This window comes from Emydura macquarii, unplaced genomic scaffold (genome assembly GCF_026122565.2).
Source record: "Emydura macquarii macquarii isolate MOO-44397 ecotype Brisbane River unplaced genomic scaffold, CSIRO-AGI_Emac_v2 contig_2422, whole genome shotgun sequence".
Taxonomy (NCBI): Eukaryota; Metazoa; Chordata; order Testudines; family Chelidae; genus Emydura; species Emydura macquarii.
Window position 1 is genome coordinate 1854700 of NW_027132559.1, and position 20102 is coordinate 1874801.

Consider the following 20102-nt stretch of genomic DNA (forward strand, 5'->3'; position numbering starts at 1 on the left):
TCTACTGGTTACAGCACAGTACTGGGAGCCAAGACTCCTGGGGTCTATTTCTTGCTGTGCCATGGACTTGCTGTAAGAACTTGGACAGGACATTTGAACATCTGTTAAGGCCAGATTCTGCCATGCTGACCTTACTCAGGCTGAGTAGCATTTTAAGTTAAAGATAGCCACATTCCTTTCAGTGGATCTACTCATGGACTAAAGCACTACCTATTTTAAGTCAGAAGGTGCCAGACTCTGCTTATAAGGGATATTAGGAGGTTTAATTAATGCATGTAAAACACTAAAAGCCTTGAACTACAGTTGCTGTGTAAGTGCAAAATATTAAATCCTACCTGCAAAGCAGTAATTATTGCTGGCAGTTTGCGGAACAATAGCAAATTAGCCCCCAGATATCAAAGGACTGAGGCATGTACCAGAAATTACTAATGTCCATTACCTCAGAAAGAGAATAGCCTCATGCATGACAATGAAAGTGATACAGTACAATGGGAGGTTAAACTGAGGATAAAAACATTGAGGGGAAAAAAAGGTATGAATAGGTTTCATAGCTACTATTCCTGCAAAACTTCAGTGAGTTATACTCCCCATGCATAAGAACTTTTTAATTATTGTCTGTTAAACCCCCAATGGGTAGTTATCCATGCCAGATTTCAGGATATTATATTAAAAATGATTAAGAACTTATGCTATTTGCAAGAGAGTCTAGATTATATTTTTCTCTTTTCTAATGCCTTCTCTGACTCTCTCCTGAGCTACCACACCAGAGCCTTACCGTTCTGAGCTCTAATGGCTGTGCTCTCAGATTTAACACACGGGCATTTGTTCATGGTAATGAATTGCCAATTTACAAAATTGCCTGTTTTTTTAAACATAAATAAATGCCACTACTGGTAGCCAAATATAAAAATATAATTCTAGGGAATCCTGCTGGTTACGTGGTATACTGTACGCAAATGTACTTGAAACTAAACCAGTTGTTTGGCAAATGCCCAATTATTTTCTTTCTAAACTTTGATTTAAAACAGCCATTACTTCTGAATTCTAATGCTTTGCATCTATATGCTATTGCACCACATGAAAACATTTAAAGCACTTCACAAGCACACTTGAGTTGTGAGACAGGGAATTGTTAGTACATGGAGTGAGGGTGATGGCCCCACTGCTCAGGCTTCAGCTGGAGACTGGGGTCTACACTGCTGTTTGATAGCCCTGCAGCCTGAGCCCACAAGTCCAAATCAGCTGATACAGGCCAGCTGCAGGTTTTTAGTGACTTGTCCTAGATCAAAAAGAAAACCTTTGGCAGCACCAGGAACAGAACCCAGCCTTCCCAGCTCCTCCAATCCAACATTTTAATCATTAAGTTACGACCATTCATAGTAAAGAATTACTGATTTTTATAAATGAACCTTTGCGTCAGTAGAGAGATTTCCCTTGAGAAAATATCTTCTTTATAACTTTCTCTAAATTGCAACCAGTCCCTCTGCAACAACACATGTTTTGGGCCAGACGCTGCCCCCTAGGCAGAGGCCCACTTTGGAGACAGTGCAGGGGGGCTTCTAGCAACTCTGGGGGAATACAGCTGCTGTGCTCTCCCGTAGGAGAGGACAGCAGATACGCCCCTCCATGGCCAAAGCCCTGCTGGTCAATGCAGACAGGCGCTGAGGCCATGTTCTTAGAGTGGTCTGTGCCCAAAGGGTGGCTGTGCAGAGCATGTTCTAGCATTTAGGAAAAACCCTATTTGCAAATGTGGCCAGCTCTTCAAAGGCAAAAAAGGGGAGGTGAAGGCTCTTTATGCCTTCTCCACTTGTGCAAGGGCCAGCTCTTTGTAAAACATTATGGAAATACTTTGTTTCCCCAAGAGCAGCCTTGGGAAGGGAGAAAAATAGAGGGGACACTTTATAACAGTTGCTGGCTATAAACCAAAACCAATGCTTTGTTCCCCTTCTAGCAGCCTGAGACTGAACCTCTGTTTTTTCCAAGAAAGATGCCATGAGCCAAACAATCCCAAATACGACGAGAACATTACAAAGTGAAAATCACTAAGGCTGTGGACAACCCAGTAACCTTGCAGTAGTACACTTCACTGCCATGTGTATAACACTGGTATATGTGCATGTGAACGGGGCACTTTGGTTCACTTTCTGTTCCTGGTCTCTTGTTTCTGAGGCTATTTTAAATGGACTTGTGCATTAATCCAGAAGTAAATTTGGCCCTATGAATACTCAGCCTTTTGCAAGAACAGAGTGACTTGAATTATTCAACAGTCTCATCTACATCTGCTGAATTAGCAGACTGTGAAAGGAGTCCCCTTCACTCCTCCAACCGTGGAAGTAAGGTGTTTTGGATGATGAGTCTTAAGAGGAATGGACTTAAATTGGGGAGAAAATTGAAGCGCCTCAGGGCTTCATAAGATTCCTAGGAGAAAAAAAAATAGCCATTAAGGTTACTGTACCATTAGGATGTTTCCCATATGAGTATGTATGTAGAGCATGAATAATTCACTGTAATATTATCATATATGATTACATAGCTAAATATGCAAGAAAATGGAGAGCACCACCACAGGCGCTTTTAGAATAGGAATTAAGCACAACAGAAGAGAGAAGCTGATAGCCATTTGACTATAAGGAAATTGTAAGAGCACAGTTTTTGCATTCCTGCCCATTCTGGCAGTTGACTGTGCATTGTGGGAAGAAGTACTTCCTTTTGTTTGTTTTAAATCTGCTGCCTATTAATCTCATTTGGGGACCCTCTTTCTTGTGTTATGAGAAGGAGTAAATAACACTTACTTACTTTCACCAGTCATGATTTTATATACCTCTATTATATTCCCTCCCCCCCAAGTCATCTCTTTTCCAAGCTGAAAAATACTAGTCTTATTAATCTCTTCTCATATGAAAGCTGTTCCATATCCCTAATCATTTTAGTTGCCCTTTTCGGTACTTTTTCCAATTCCAATATCTTTTTTTTTTTTTTTTTTTTTTTTTTTTTGAGGTGGGGCGACCAGATCTGCATGCTGTATTCAAGATGTAGGCATACCATGGATTTATAAAGAGGCAATATGATATTTTCTGTCTTATCTATCCCTTTCCTAATGACTCCCAACATTGTTAGTTTTTTTGACTGCCACTGCACATTGAGTAGTTGTTTTCAGAGAACTATCTACAATGACTCCAAGATCTCTTTCTTGAATGGTACAGCTAATTTATATGGTTTTCCAATGTGCATTACTTTGCATTTATCAACACTGAATTTCATCTGCTATTTTGTTGCCCAGTCACAAGAAATCATGTGTATCCTTTGATCTATAAGTAGATAAGAAAAAAAGCTAACTCACGGAGTGCAAAATGTTCATGTCTTTCTTGTAATGGAGAGGCAGTGGATTTCCAGTTCTTTACAGGGCACAACCAGTTCAAGAGATAAAGTGACCACAGGACAGACAAAGATATTAGATCCAGCTTAACACAAAGCTGGATAAAGCCATGCTGATCACCAGTAAGCAGACAGCTAAAATTAACCTAGAAAAGTGCAATAAGAGGAAGGAAGGATTTTGTCAGCTTGAAAAAGTAGATGTCATGCTCTGGCAAGGGGAGCATGCAAGCAAGACGAGAATGACAAATATGTGCAATGAAGGATAAGGGTGAAAACCTACAGGTGAGATGATACCGAAGGAGGAAAATCCTAGTGCATTGAGAAATACGTTATTTTCTGTTTCTAAACAAAGATTTGAGAAGGAATAGTTCAGAGACTTCAGATGCCTCATGCTGAACAACACGTACCCCTTTCCATTATAAAACCCACAGTTATTACTATTATTATTTATTATTATTTTTATTAGGATTGGGCAACAAATAGATATTACAGGATTTTAGCTACCCAAGAAAAAACAAGGTTACTTACCAGTAACTGTTGTTCTTCGAGATGTGTTGCTCATATCCATTCCAATATACGTGTGTGCGCGCCCCGTGCACAGATTCCCGGAACTTTTTTCCCTTAGCAAGCCCCGTAGGGTCGGCTCAGGCGCCCCCTGGAGTGCCACGCTCATGCCGCAGTATATAGGGCGCTGCTGACCCCGCGGGCCCTCAGTCCCTTCTTTCTCCCGACTCCAACAGCGGGGACGGAGGGTGAGTGTGGAATGGATATGGGCAACACATCTTGAAGAACAACAGTTACTGGTAAGTAACCTTGTTTTCTCTCTTCGAGTGATTGCTCATATCCTTTCCAATACAGGTGATTAAATAGCCATACCTTGGAGGTGGGTAGGAGCCAACGGCGAGCTGCCCTCATGAGCACGGCCCTGCCGAAGCCCGTGTCCTCTCTCGCCTGCTGCACGATGGCGTAGTGGGATGTGAAGGTGTGGACCGACGACCAGGTCGCTGCCTTGCAGATGTCCTGCAGGGGCACTCGCTCCAGGAAGGCCGCAGATGAGGCCTGGGCTCTGGTTGAGTGTGCTGTCACAGCTTCTGGAAGCAGCACCTTCGCCTGCTCGTAGCAGGCCCTGATGCAGGCGGTGATCCAGGTGGAGATGTGCTGGGTGGAGACAGGTGAGCCTTTCATCCGGTCCGCCACTGCCACGAACAGCTGCGTTGACCTCAAATGGCCTGGTCCGCTCGATGTAGAAGGCCAAGGCTCGTCTGACGTCCAGCGTATGCCATCTCCGCTCCTCCTCCAAACCGTGTGGTTTAGGAAAGAACACGGGGAGGAAGATATCCTGGTTATAGTGAAAGTGAGACACCACCTTAGGCAGGAACACCAGGTGGGGCCTCAGTCGGAACTTATCTTTATAGAAGACCGTGTAAGGGGGCTCCGAGGTCAATGCTCTTATCTCGGAGACCGTCCTAGCCGATGTAATGGCCACCAGGAAGGCTACCTTCCAAGAGAGGACGAGCAGTGGGCATGTAGCCATGGGCTTGAAGGGGGGTCCTGTCAACATGGTGAGGACCAGGTTCAAATCCCAGGGAGGCACCGGGTCACAGACCTGCGGGTATAGCCTCTCCACCCCTTTGAGGAACCTGACTGACATGGGGTGAGAGAACAGGGATCGTCCTTCCATTGGCTGGTGGAAGGCCGAGATAGCCGCCAGGTGCACCTTCAGGGAGGCCAGTGCTAGACACCCTGGAGCTTTAGATGGAGCAGGTACTCCAAAATTGCCTGTATGGGTGAACAGCTCGGTGGGATGCCCCGGGACTCCGCCCAACAGGTAAAACGCCTCCACTTGGCCCGGTACACCACCTGGGTGGAAGGTTTTCTGCTGCCCAGCAGGACCTGCATGGAGCAGGCTCTCTCTCCCTCCGTCAGCCACACGGAGCCTCCATGCCGTCAGGTGGAGGGATTCCAGGTCCGGGTGCAGCAGGCGACCCTGGTCCTGGGAGAGCAGGTTGTAGCGCTTCGGGAGCGGGATCGGCATGTCAATGGACAGGTTGAGCAGCATGCTGTACCAGTGCTGCCGCGGCCAAGCTGGCACAATCAGTATCATATCCGCTCTGTCCCTCTTGATTTTCAAGAGGACCTTGGGCAGGAGCAGGATGGGGGGAAACGCATACGTGAGGGCCCCTGTCCAGTCTAGAAGGAACGCGTCGGAGAGGGAGCCTGGCTCGCGACCTTGGAGTGAGCAGAACCTCAGGCACTTCCTGTTCCAGGACGACGCGAACAAGTCCAGTTGGGGAGCTCCCCACTTCCGGAAGATTGAAGTCACCACCTCCGGGTGCAGTGACCAGTCATGGCGGGGTAAGAACGACCTGCTGAGGCGGTCCGCCTCGTTGTTCCTGACCCCCGGGAGGTGAGAGGCAGAGATGTGGAAGTCGTGCCTCACAGCAAAGTCCCAAAGTCGAGTAGCCTCCTGGCACAAAGCCGAGGAGCACGCTCCCCCCGCCTGTTCATATAGAACATGGACGCCGTATTGTCCGTGAGGACCTGAACCATCCTGCCCTTCAGGAACATGAGGAAGGCCTTGCAGGCCAAGCGGACTGCCCTCAGCTCCCTGACATTGATATGGAGAGCTCTTTCGTCCGGTGACCAGAGCCCCTGGGTGCTCAAGTCTTTGCTGATGTGGGCCCCCCATCCCATGTCTGAGGCGTCTGTTATGAGAGTCACTGAAGGAGCCAAGTCTCTGAAGGGGACACCCCTCAGAACCTCCCCCGGGTTCCTCCACCAGTCCAGGGAGGACAGTACCTGGGTGGGAACCGTGACCACCCTGTTCAATGAATGTCTGGCTGGTACATACACCAAGACCAACCACCCTTGGAGAGGCCTGAGTTTGAGGCAAGCTAGCCTCACTACATACGTGCATGCCGCCATATGTCCCAACAGCTGAAGGCAGTGCCTGGCTGTCGTCGTGGGGGACCTGTGTAATTCGGTAACTATGGCGGCCATGGTCTCGAACCGAGGCCGTGGGAGAAAGGCTCTGGCCTGGGTGGCATCTAGCGTGGCCCCTATGAATTCCATGCGCTGCACCCGGGTGAGCGTGGACTTCTGCTCGTTGATGAGCAGCCCCAGTCTGGTGAATGTCGCGCAGGTGAGTGCTAGGCTGTTCCTCACGTGGGCCCTGAACCTGCCCCGGATCAGCCAGTCATCCAGATATGGGAAGATCTGGACCCCCTTGAGGCGGAGATAGGCCGCTACCACCGCCATACACTTCGTAAAGACCCTGGAGGCTGACGAGAGGCCAAATGGCAGGGCTGAGAATTGGTAGTGGCAGCCAACTACCATGAACCTGAGGAACCTTCTGTGATCGGGGAGAATAGAAATATGGAAATACGCATCTTTGAGGTCGAGGGCAACATACCAGTCCCCTGGATCTAGAGTGGGAATGATGGAGGCTAGGGAAATCATGTGAAACCTGATGCATCTGATGAACCTGTTCAGACGACGGAGGTCTAATATGGGCCTCAGGCCCCCCTTGGCCTTGGGGATTAGGAAGTTCAATGAATAAAATCCCCTCCCCTGTTCCTGTGGAGGAACTTCTTCTACCGCTCCGAGTGAGAGGAGGGAGTTGACCTCCTGTATGAGGAGCTGCTCGTGAGCAGGGTCCTTGAAGAGGGACTGGAGAGGGGGAGACTCCGGGGGGAAGGCCGTAAGCTGAAGGGCGTAGCCCCTGAGGACTACGCCGAGGACCCAGCGGTCCGAGGTGATGGTTTTCCCTTCGGCATAGTAGGGCCGAAGCCTGTGGGCAAAGGGCTGGGAGAGATCCAGGGGCAATGAAGGAGTGTCACTCTCGTGCACACCGTCAAAACCTTTTATTTCCATTGTTGCCCTTGCTTGGGCCTTGTTGGGGCCCCGCCGAGGACCCCTGGTGGTCATGGCAATTGGGCGCCCTGAAGCGATCCCGACCCCTCCTGGATTGAGCGGGTCTGGGGGCTGGCCTGGGAGGAGGCGGTGGTTGCCTCTGGGCCTGAGGCCGAGATTGGCATTTTGCGGCCTGTAGGGTGTAGAGCCCTAGGGACCTTAGGGTGGCCCGCGAATCTTTCAGGGCATGGAGCTTCTCATCCGTTTTGTCTGAGAAGAGTCCTGCCTTCTCAAACGGGAGGTCCTGTATGGCTTGCTGGACCTCCTGGGATAAGCCTGAGGATTGCAGCCAGGAGCAGCGGCGCATGACGATGGCTGAAGCCATCACCCTGCTGGCGGCATCCGCCGCATCACTGGCTGACTGTAATGCCACGTTTGCCACTGCCGCTCCTTCCTGGGTCACAGTGGCAAAGTCCGTGGCCTGATCTGGTGGCAACCCCAACTGGAACCTCTGCGGCGAGGACCACAGGTTGAGGTTATACCTCCCCAGGAGCGCCTGGTGGTTAGCGACGCGTAGCTGCAGTGCCGCGGTGGAGTACGCCTTACGGCCAAAAAGGTCCAGCTTCTTGCTGTCTTTATCTTTAGGGGTGTTGCCCTGGCCTCCCTGTCAGTCGCGCTGGTTGACAGCGTCTACAACCAGTGTCCCCGGGGCAGGGTGAGTGTACTGGAAGTTAAATCCTTCTTTGGGGACATAGTACTTCCTTTCCATGGCCTTGGAGGTAGGGGCCACAGAAGAGGGGGTCTGCCAGAGGGCCTTTGCAAGTTTCATGACCCTCTCGTGTACCGGGAGGGCGACATGTGATGGCCCTGCTAACCCAGATGACCCAAAGAGGGGGTGGTCCTCCTCAGACATCTCTTTGAGATCCATGTTAAGGTTGTCCGACACCCACTTTAGTAGGTCCTGGTAGGCCCGGAAGTCAAAGAGGGGGACCTTACAGTCCCTGGATATCGCCTCATCTGGGAAGGAGGAGGAAGACTGCGGGAGGGGCCCCATGGAGGTGACCCTGGTCCGGTTGGGCCGGAGGCGGGGGCGCTGGCTGTGCCACCGAAGAATGGATGGACGTGGTGCCCTGGCTCATTTGGGTATCCCACGGCCCCCAGTATGGCCTCTGCTAGGGGCCTTGGGGCCACGCTGTTTCCTGCATTGGTGCTTGCAGTGGCTGGCGTGCTTGGGATCCGGAGCCGCTGGACCGATGTTTGCGGCCCCAGGGTGATGAGCGACCCCGAGACGACGATGATGAGGAGCGTCGGTGCCGACGTCTCCAGTGTTGTCGGGGGGACGAGCTGCTGGAGGAGCAGGATGTAGAATTCCTCCTGCGCCTCAACCTCTTGCGGTGACGCTTCCCACCTCGGGAGTGGGAGTGGTGCCACCTATGTCTCCGCAAAGCCGAGCGGGAGCGTGACCAACTCCGCGGTGCCGAGACAAACGGTGCCGAGGCAAGCGGTGACGAGGCAGGTGGTGCCAAGGTAGGTGGTGCTGGAGCATACAGTGCCAGGGCAGTCAATGCAGCGATGGGCCCCTTCACCCGCGTCGGAGGCGGGGACCGCTCCGGGCTGTGGACCAGGGTTGGGGATCGGTGCTGAGCGAGGCTCCGTACCGAGGTATTGGAGTCGAAGCTATGACTCCTGCGCGAGGTGGAACTGGATTGGCGTCATCTCGCGCGTTCGCCTCTCGACCGCCCTCAGTGCCGCAGTGTCGAGGAGCTCGACGACGCAGAGTCGGAGCTACGAGGGGAGCCCACACTCTCGACCCTCCTTGACCATCTGGGGGGAGACCTCGACTCCTGTCTCCACCCACCGGGGCAACTCATCGTGGGTTTACCCCGAGACGCCGGTCCCGGAACCCTTGGCCGAGGGGGGGATGGAGGTGTGGGCAGGCCCATGAGGATGCATGCTGCCGCAAAAGCCTCCGGCGTCGACGGCCCTTGCAGGGGCGCTCCCGCACCCCGAGGAGTCGGGGGAGGCTCCCTGTGAGGAGATGCCGGTGCCGGAGTAACCTCCATGGCATGTGGCTGGGGCATCTCCTGAGTTGCTCCCTGCTGTACCGGTCGCAGGGAGGAGTCCATGTGTGCGGCCTTGGGCCGCGTCTTTTTCTTTGGCACCATTGACTTCGATGCCAGTGTCGTCGGAGCGCTCTGCACCAAGGAGACGCACGGTGCCGCCGGTGATCGCGATGGCTCAGAGTCCGGGTGGAGCGCGGACTCCATCAAGATAGCCTTCAGCCGGGCGTCCCGCTCTTTTTGGGTGTGCGGCTTGAAGGCCTTGCAGATTTTGCATTTTTCTCTTCTGTGCTGCTCTCCGAGGCATCGGAGGCAGCGGTCGTGAGGATCACTCACAGGGAAGACTTTAGCACACATGGTGCAGGCTTTAAAGCCGGTGGAGCCAGGTATCGCTCTACCGTAGCCCCTAAGGGCACTATTTGCTATCTCACTTATCTACTAACTTTTGTAAACTATCACAATCAACTAACAAAGAAAAGCACTAGAATGCTAAGGGAGGCTACTTGCGATATGCAAGAGGCAGACGTTCCAGCAACCGTCACAGGCGGAAAGAAGGAACTGAGGGCCCGCGGGGTTGGCAGCGCCCTATATACCGCGGCATGAGCACGGCACTCCAGGGGGCCCCTGAGCCGACCCTACAGGGCTTGCTAAGGGAAAAAAGTTCCGGGAATCTGCACGGGGCGCGCACACACCTATATTGGAATGGATACAAGCAATCACTCGAAGAGAGAACAATAACTTTCCACTGAGATTCTATTCAACAGGCTTACATTTCTAACTAAAAATCATGAACAAAGCTTACTATGGTGAGTAAGCCAGCTTTCAAGCCAAAGAAAAATAGTTACTGTCTTTAAAAGCTCTGCAGAGGTATGTACAGGTCACTTAATGAGAACTCTACACACAAACGAGACTTCCACCATATGTTTATACAAGGAAGCCCAATAGAACAAAGCAGAGAGAGAAATGGTACAAGGTGACTTTGTCTCTCTGAAGTTATTTTTTCCCTGGCTAAAACAAAAATCTCTTCTGGAAATTGAGATGGGGAAGACTCAGCAATAAAATGCTGAGCCACCTGAGATTTATACAATATACCTGACCTGCAAAATTTGATTAAGCTCAACAGTTGAGACCCAGAAATGGATACAAATAAGCCTGAACCAACAGGATGCTACTCTACTCAGGGCATTCAGAAGAAGTGCAGAGCCAGATGGGAACATCACCCAAACCAAATACAATATGACATCATCTTAGAATAGCCTGTATATTATAAGAACCAAGCAGAAGAAATCAAGAATGAGACCTCTGTTATAACCTCTGTTATAACCAAAAGACAACATCAACAGTGGAGTTAAGACCTTACATGTGTACATCACTGAGAGCTCACTAGGATTATATAGTTCACTGGACTACAGCCACATAATACCAATATTTAGCACTTTTTATCCTTACAGTATTTTCATAAATACATGCATACAAACCCCCCATCCATTTCCACCCTCCCCCTACCAAAAAAGGCAAATGATAAGTGCTATCTCCATTTTACCAGTGTGGAAACTGAGGCTGACAAATTGTCTAAGGCCACAAAGCCAATGACAGATCTGGGATTAGAAGACAGAAGTTCTTAACTCCCACCTTCATGCTCAGACTACATTTCTCTGTCACTCACCCTGGAGTGGGACTGCTAGTTAAATGAACTGGGGTCACTATATTTCAGCTACATTACAAGGCAAAATGAATCATGTGAAATAATACTCCTCTAGTCTAACCCACAACAGGAAGGTCTAGAACCAGCACAAAGTGTCAGCAATAGAATGCTGAGATAATCAAGAAAACAGATCAGAAATTTGTTGCTCCTAAGAGAAGTATGATGAGGAAGATGGTGGAATTTATGGGACAAGGAACAAAGAAAATATGAACAAACTCAAATAAGGGACACAAAGGAAATAATTAAATGAACCTGGCAATAGGTAAACAAAACACTGGAAGGAAACCTAATATATGCGCTCCAAGAACCCCAGCAGAGGCATAATACTGGAAAGTCCAACAGAGATGGAAAGAATCTCTCTTTGGTGAAACAGGTTAGTATGATACTCATATTTGCATGAGGGAGAGGAATTCAGGCAAGGAGGATTGGGTAGCATTTAGTCAGAAAAGGAGAGAGAAAAAGAGAGAAGTTTCTGCTGTCACTGCTGACATCAGGGGAAGGAGTTAAGTTGGAATCAAATATTACCATGAAAAGGCAAACACACTGTTCAATATAATGTTCAAAACCACCAGCCATGAAGAGCATGTTTATTTTTAATGTACAACATATGGTGAAACATTCCTTCAAGTTCAAAATAAACTCTCACACAGATCTAAAGAGGAGTTTTTTGGATTTGTGTTTGTATTCTCCATATTATTATAAATGAAATGTGAATTTTGGACATGTCTATATAGCATCACAGTCCAGACTATGGGGTGTATGAATTGTAGAGTTCTCTAATGTGTTTTGCTGTAACTGTCCTGTTTAGATGTTGCTGGTGAAAACAAAACGGTATCTAGTTCATGTTAATATAGTCCTGCTTTGGTTCACCTGGCAGTTAAGACCACAACACGTGAGAGCATTCTGTAATTCACATCCTCATAGTCCAAACTGCGGCACCCTTTAGACAAGCCCATTATTTCATTCTTGATTGACTTGACGTTAAAGTGTGACAGATTTCTATTAACAGTTGGAATTGTTTACAGATTGAAGTCAACAAAGAAGTAAGTTTCTAGTCCTCATGATTGTGAAGAAAAATTTGCAAATATGACCCCATTGTGCCTTAAAAGCTAAGAAAGCAGAAGGCAGTAAAAATAATTCAACATTTTTTTCCTCATGTTTTTGTGGGGCTTGGCTCATGATTTTTGAATATCTGGAGATGGCAATACTATGTTGCTTTTTCTGATAAATTATTTATTTAAGTTATTCTATTCCCATTTCTTTTATATGCATTTAAATGGATGCTGGGAGCTTAAACGTGGCCTCTAAATGAAACTGCATTAAAACAAGCTTTTATAAAACCTAAGGCAATCAAAATCTGTCTCCACTTTCCTTTAAAAACAAGCAAATGCTTTTATTCAGTGCTCAACAAGTTCACTGCAGCACTAAAAACCCCAAAGTGAGACCAAGTAAAGCACATCAGATGGTGCTGATTTTCAGTGTCCAAACGGAGTATAACATGTTTTTGTGATCAACAAAAGACAATATTTAAAATATCGTACCTCTTGTATTTCTCTCAGCTTTGACACTGAAAATCAATTACATTTGTTGCACTTTAGTTTATAGTTAGTCTCTCTTTGGTGTTTTTAGCACAGCGCTGTTTGGTTTTTGAGCACTGACTATAAGAACATAAGAATGACCATACTGGTCAGGCCAACGGTCCACCTAGGTCAGTATCCTGTCTTCCAACAGTGGCCAATGCCAGGTGCTTCAGAGGGAATGAACAGAACAGGTAATCATCAAGTGATTCATCCTGTCAACCATTCCGAGCTTCTGGCAAACAGCAATCCCTACCCATCTCGCTAACAGCCATTGATGGACCTATCGTCCATAAATGTATCTATTTCTTTTTTGAACCCCGTTATTGTCTTGGCCTTCACAACTTCCTCTGGCAAGGAGTTCCACAGGTTGACTGTGCATTGTGTGAAGAAATACTTCCTTCTGTTCATTTTAAGCCTGTTGCCTATTAATCTCATTTGGTGACCCCTCATTCTTGCGTTATGAGAAGGAGTAAATAATACTTCCTTATTTACTTTCTCCACACCACTCATGATTTTATAGACCTTTATCATATCCCGCCCAGTTGTCTCTTTTCCAAACTGAAAAGTCCCAGTCTTATTAATCCCTGCTTATATGGAAGCTTTTCCATACCCCTAATCATTTTAGTTGCCCTTTTCTGTAACTTTTCCAATTCCAATATATCTCTTTTGAGATGGGGCGACCAGATCTGCATGCAGTATTTAAGATGTAGACATACCATGGATTTCTAAAGAGGCAATACGATATTTTCTGTCTCATTATCTACCCCTTTGCTAATGATTCCCAACATTCTGTTAGCTTTTTTGACTGCCGCTTCACACTGAGTGGATGTTTTCAGAGAACTATCCACAATGACTAAGATCTCTTCCTTGAGTGGTAACAGTTAATTTAGACTCCATCATTTTATATGTATAATTGGGATTGTGTTTTTCAATGTGCATTACTTTGCATTTTTCAACACTGAATTTCATTTGCCATTTTGGTGCCCAGTCATCCAATTTTGCAGGATCCCTTTGTTAACTCCAAAGCAGACTGCTTTGGACTTAACTATCTTGAGTAGTTTTGTATCATCTGCAAATTTTGCCACCTCACTGTTTACCCCCTTTTCCAGATCATTTATGAATATGTTGAACACTTGTCCTAGTCATGGGTCCTATGTCTGGGTCATAGTACAGACCCGTGGGGGACCCCACTATTTACCACTCTCCATTCTGAAAACTCAGCATTTATTCCTACCATTTATTTCCTATCTTTTCACCAGTTACTGATCAAGGAAACGATCTTCCCTCTTATCCCATGACTGCTTACTTTGCTTAAGAGTCTTTGGTGAAGGACCTTGTAAAAGGCTTTCAGAAAATCTAAGTACACTATATATCCACTGGATATATCCACCCTCGTACGCATGCTTGTTGACCCCCTCAAAGAATTATTGTAAATCGGTTAAGTATTATATCCCTTTACAAAAACTATATTGACTCTTCCCCAAGAAATCGTGCTCATCTATGTGTCTGATAATGCTGTTCTTTACTATAGTGTCAACCAATTTGCCTGGTACTTAAAATGTTTGTTTGTTTTTTAAAAATGGGGAAAGATTTTGGTTGGCCTTAGGTTTTATAATACCTTGTTTTTACATAATTCATATTTGCAGCCAAATCTAAGATTTCAGCATCCTTATGAATGTGCATAAAAGAGGAAAAGAATATTAACAGAATAAAAACAAATAGTCAAAGCAGAAATAGTGACAAATGTGATGGGGTTTTTAAATTCATGTTTAGCAATCTAAGATGTAATTAGTAAAGACATTTGCTTACAACATGTGATTTTTAGATTGACAGATTCCCTTTAAGAGACTCCTCATCTATAAGAATAGGAGTATGACATGGTGAATCTATTTCAGCTACAGCTCACCTGTGCAGACAGATAAGTCGAGTTGAAAAGTTCATTCTGACCTTTCCTTTGTAACAAGCTGAAATTTCTTGAAAACTAGCCAATCACTGCTGAACTACTACAGTCCTCCCTATCCCATTTGCAGCACATCTATTTCCATTCCTCCTCCCAAATGGCAACTACTTGGAACAAAATGTGAGCATCCTATTTGATTTACAATGATCCAGAAATTCATGGCTGAAAATTCAGTGGATTGATCCTTAATCTAATTGAATCAAACTATTGTATGGCTAGTCCATTCTGCAGAAGATCAATTCATTAGCATAATGGGATTAATTCAATATTCAAGACTGGTACTCTCATTCTTATTCTGATACAAGCCAAGGACTGAATACACTATATTCTGAATTCATATAGGAATATATTTTAAAATAATATTGTTATCACAGAAGCACATTATACAGTCATATAGAGTACTACCAAAAAGAGAATGTCTTCCATAAAAACAAACAAACAAACAAACAAACAAACAAGAAAAAGGACCCCTACCAACTAATACCATCTTAAAGGTATTTAATGTACATATTCATCTTACCAATTAAGGAATTCTCTCCCCATATGGGAAGTTCCTTCCTAATTCCTGTCAGTTAGTGGTTAGCTTATAGCCTGAAATACAAGGGTTTATACCCTGAGATGAAAGTTCCATTTTGCATTACAAATGCCATATAAATCACATCTGATTCACTGTAACACAATGGAGCAAGAGAGGAGCAAAATATTTGCACAGAAAAGCAAAACAGCAGTCAAAAATCAGACTTTTTAAATTTTATTATGAATCAAAAAAGGGGCTTCTCTTATTGAAAAATTGACTATATTTTGTGAATTTCCACTTACAAAGCTGGTTCGTTTTCCGAAAAATGAGCCCATTTCATTGAAAGATAACTTTGAAATTTGAAAACAGATGTATAATATGAACAGTCATTGTTTCAATTCTGCAAATAGAGATTTCACTATAGTCTGAAGAAAAACTAGATCATCCAAACCTTCAAAACATTTTATGGGACTTTTACCAATTTTGAACATCTCTAAACAGGGGCTACACCATATGAGATTCCTTAATCTAGCCCTCTAAAAAGCTTTCCTTTAAAAATCACATCTCTGTTATCAGTCAGGGTGGTGGTTCCCTGAGCTGATATAGCAGCAGCTGCAGCTATCCAGGTTTTAGTTCACATGTGAATGCGTGCGGTGTCCATCAACCAGCAGGCAGTCTGTTCTTATGCTCCCTAAATAACTTCTGCGTAATTTAACACATTTCTCAATCTGAAACCAAACGGTAAAAATGTTTAAAAGGATGCCAAGAATTTCACTTTCTCTCAACAGCAATGCTACAGTATATTATTTGTCTTTGTAAAACCCCAAAGAACCAAGAAATTGAGACCCTGACATTCCGACACTTAGAATTTGTCCTTTGCCTAGTACCACAGTCCTTTGTACATAGGTTAGAGAGAACCAATTTCAGCAACAAAGGGTGTGTCCCCACACAAGCCACACTGACTGATGTTCTAGAGTCTTTAGCCTTGTGTCCACCCCAGCTGCAATGCCTTCTGAATACCTATCCTACATTTCCAGCACAGCTTCTAAAAGGAACTGGAGAAGCGTTGGTCTACACTGTCCTTTATACCTTGGTTCAGAGCACAAGAAGGGATACAGACCAATGGACACTCCAGACTCAGGTGCATGGCATGCATGTGTACCCTAAGTGTGGAATACACATAAGGACCATCACTCAAAGAAGAATTATTTGAACCATCTGTTATTACATCAACAACATTTTGTTATTATTAGTTGTATTACAGTGGTACCTGGATGCGCTATACAAAACCAAAGCCCTATTATGGTAGGCACTGTACAAACACATTCCAAGTCCCTGCTCTGAAAAGCTTACAATCTAAATAGACAAGACAGGCAAAGGATGGGAGAAAGGAAATAGTATTATCCCCACTTTGCAGATGGGGAACAGAGAGGGTAAGTGACTTGCCCAAGGTCATACAAGAAGTCTGTGGCAGAGCCAGGAACTATGGCAGAGCCAGGAACTCCATCCACACATATACTGAAAAGGTGTAGACTGAGTAAATGCAGATTAGAATGGCATCTAGATTCAAACAGTATTTGGCATATACTTATCTCATATGGAACACTTTAGCATGGGGATGCAAGGTGTTACATCAGCCTCCGGTGAAGACCAAGTTGTTCACAGAAAGTTAAGTATCTCTAGTGAAGACAAGGTAGAAGAGGTTTTGTACTCTCTGCACTTGTTTGTTTGTATTGCCTCCCTGCATACATCACTCCCTAACAATAATACAGCATATTTAATTGGAGTCCCCCATGTCCTCAAGACTTTGAGTGTCTCTTTTGTTTTATAAATTGGGTACATAACTGCAGTTGTTTTCATTTTCTAAATACTTCATACTTTCCTATTTCCTATAATTTTGAATTATACAGCAGTGGTGTTAACATGCAGTGTCATGATCCATTGCATTCCTTCTTTTAGAACACAGATGCTCTCTTTAGTTTAGTTTTTATCAATTTCTAATTCTTCTTTTGTGAACTTGGAGCTTGTGAAAAGGGCCAGACTGACAGCACAATAAACTGGAGCCCTACATTTATCTGCACAATAGGTGCAGCAGCAGCAATGCTGCTTCTCAACATCAGGGACGTGCCTTAGCACTGACCTACAAGAATGGAGCAACAATAAAGGGAATTCGGTCTCCAAACCCATGTCATCCTTCCTCTCCCCGGCACTACCAACATGAATCACAGTTAAGGGCAGCTGTGATTGCGGGTCTTGTGTTAATTGGCTGCCTGTCACAGGTAACTGGACTGAGACTAATAAACCACATGTAGTTTACTGAATAACTTCAGATGCTGATGTTTATTGAGCCACTAAGAAGCTGATTCAGATTTGTACCAGTGACCTACTAGTAGTGATAAACAGCTAGTTCCATATTACCAATCCTCCAGACATCCAGTCTCCAAAAGGATTCTCTTGAGACATATGTCATATATCATTTTAGAAGACTTATTTACTTCAATCAGCTCCCTTTCCTTTCTTGAATATATCTTTCAGTAACAAGCAGAAGCTTCAGGAAAACCCCTCCATCTTACCATACCTTTAGGGCAAACACCCAAAGGAGAGATCCAGTGTTGTAGAGCAGGAAATGATCCAAAATAAAGGACAAAGTGTTAGTAGGTGAAAGAAAAAATATAAAACTTAAAAAGTCTTTGCCATCAATTTATATATAAACACTTTCAAAGTTTATCATTTCCTGTGTGTAAGTAATTTACAATAATAAAAGTGAAGTATCACTCCATGACTTTGTTGGGAATGAGGTGTATTTGGGTTTGTAACAAGAGATAGTTTAGAGGTATGCTTTTCTCCTGTTTGAAAGATATCTTGTGATAAGGTACGAGTTTCAAAGATATTGGATCCACATCATGAAACTATGAGATAGTCTCCAAAAAAAAAAAAAAAAAAAGATTTTCAGCTGGGAAAAGGACTTCAAATATCTAAAAATAAAGGAGATTTACACACCTGGGGAATACTCACAGAAATATGTTAGCTTTTTTAGCAGACACTTTACTTTCATATAGTAAGAGCCTGAATTTCAGAGAACCCGAACATCTGTACCTGCCATTGACCTCTGAAAACTCAGACTTTCTTTGTCTGTATTTAGCCTAGTTACAAGCTCATCATGTGCCGCAAATTACTGGGACTGAACCATTGTACTAGACGGTCTGTAAGAAGCAGAAGCAGGAATGGCAGAAAATTGTCTTACCTTAGAGTGGGATGTGTAGACGTCTTCAAACGCATCAATATTCTCATAGCCCATTGGGTCTGTTCTTTCTGTTCAATTATGGATTCTGCTGCTTCTTGCTTTTTGCATTGCTGGCTGGTGCAAACTGTAAATTTACAGAAGTGGGTGTGTTATGCCAAGATGCTTATCCATATCTCATTCTGCAAGGCATTCAATTTAAATGCATATGGCACCTTGCCATGTGGCTCCTATTCCTCTCAAGTGCTTCAGTCCAATGACCTACAAACAACGTTTCTGTAGGTCACTGATTTTTTGGAAGAAATAGGCAGATGGAATGGTACAAAAATGATTCTAAAGGATTTCCTTTAAGGCCTTTCCAGAACCTCAAATTCAATCCATGAATGTAATATTTAAGAACATAGTCTTGCTGTACTTGAATTCATACATTAGAAACTTTGAATTGTTGAGTTCTCTGTGAACATCCCCAGATAGAAAAGAGTGAATTATTATTTAATTCAAAATATTTAATTTAAATGTCAATTGTGGTAATACATTTCTTTTTTCAAAACTGGAAGTTGGTATGATAGAGACAGATTCTAGGATCCTGCAGAGAGAAACAGAAATATCCTACTGATTCACCTGGCAGTTAGACCACGTGGGACTCAACTCAAACTCAGGGAGTATAAAGAGGTTGAGAGTCTCTCTAAGCCAGACAGAATGCTTATGGGACAGTGCAGTGGGAGAAACCCTAGGAATAGCCAAGCTCAGAAGGAAGATCAGGCTGAAATGTCTGTCTGTTATTTAAGACAGCAATAAAAGGAAACCATAGGAAAGGAGTACCTATGGACAATATTCAGTATGTATACCATATCAGGAGCAGGGTGGGCACAAGAGGATGGTAGAAATGAAAGAAATCCAGTCTTGTTCTATACAACAGTTAAGATAAATACAGTGATGTTCCTCCACTAACAGAAGAAATCCACTGGTGGCTGGGAATAACAAAAGGAACCTGCTATTACACACCACTGCCGCTGGTTTACTTAGTGGAGGTCAACATTTCAAAATGAACATTGTCTATTGTGGTCCCCATTACTACAGGACACTAGATGAATAATGTGTGCAACTGTGGCAGTGTGAACAGATGTGGCGTAGCCTGCAGTGGAGAACGAAGAGAGAAATAGACCAGGAGTGAGGATGCTGAAGAGTTTGTGAAAAGCCATCTGGAAATGTGTGTTTTCCTGGTGGCTCAGTAAGATTAATTACTCTGATGAGATACACACTCAGTTCAAATACTGAGATGAACCTAGAGGGAAATAACATATGAGATCCTTTGAATCTGCCCTTAAAAACAAAATAAGACAACATTATATTGTATCTCCAAAACATGGGTGTTCCTACCATGTTTCACCACTGCTGCAAAATATTGTATTATTTTAAGGGAGTTTGACCCACATAGCAATATGAGCATGGGTATTAAGAATTTCTGTAGCTCATATGATATAAAGTCCAGAAGTGTCATGGGGTAACTAACAAAATATCTTCAGTCTCATGGAGTGCCTGCTCACCAGAACGTACATTGAACTAACTGCCCCACCAACTAAGACTAAAGGAAGAAAACAGTTGAATGAAATAACACACACAGAGAGTAGCTTCCAACTGGTTTCAGTGGAGTTCAGTGTCAGGAATGACAGAGATTGGAATCGGTCCATAGAGCCTTGCTAGCTTTAAAAACGGATCCCAAATCCTCATAACTCCACTTGTATGCACATTAGTACTACCTCTTAGAACTCTCACCCAGGAAAATCAGGTAGATTTTTTTTTGTAATGACA

At 44.8% G+C, this 20102-nt stretch overlaps 1 protein-coding gene across 2 annotated transcripts in view; it reads right to left on the reverse strand.

Annotated features, from left to right (window-relative positions):
* The window catches only part of TMEM108 (transmembrane protein 108), a 238885-nt gene that overhangs the window by 210098 nt on the left and 8685 nt on the right, over positions 1 to 20102 (reverse strand). For both annotated transcript variants that reach the window (XM_067561753.1, XM_067561754.1), the window contains one exon: positions 18294 to 18417. The gene's annotated coding sequence lies outside the window, so the exon portion shown is untranslated. The remainder of the gene's footprint in view (positions 1 to 18293; positions 18418 to 20102) is intronic.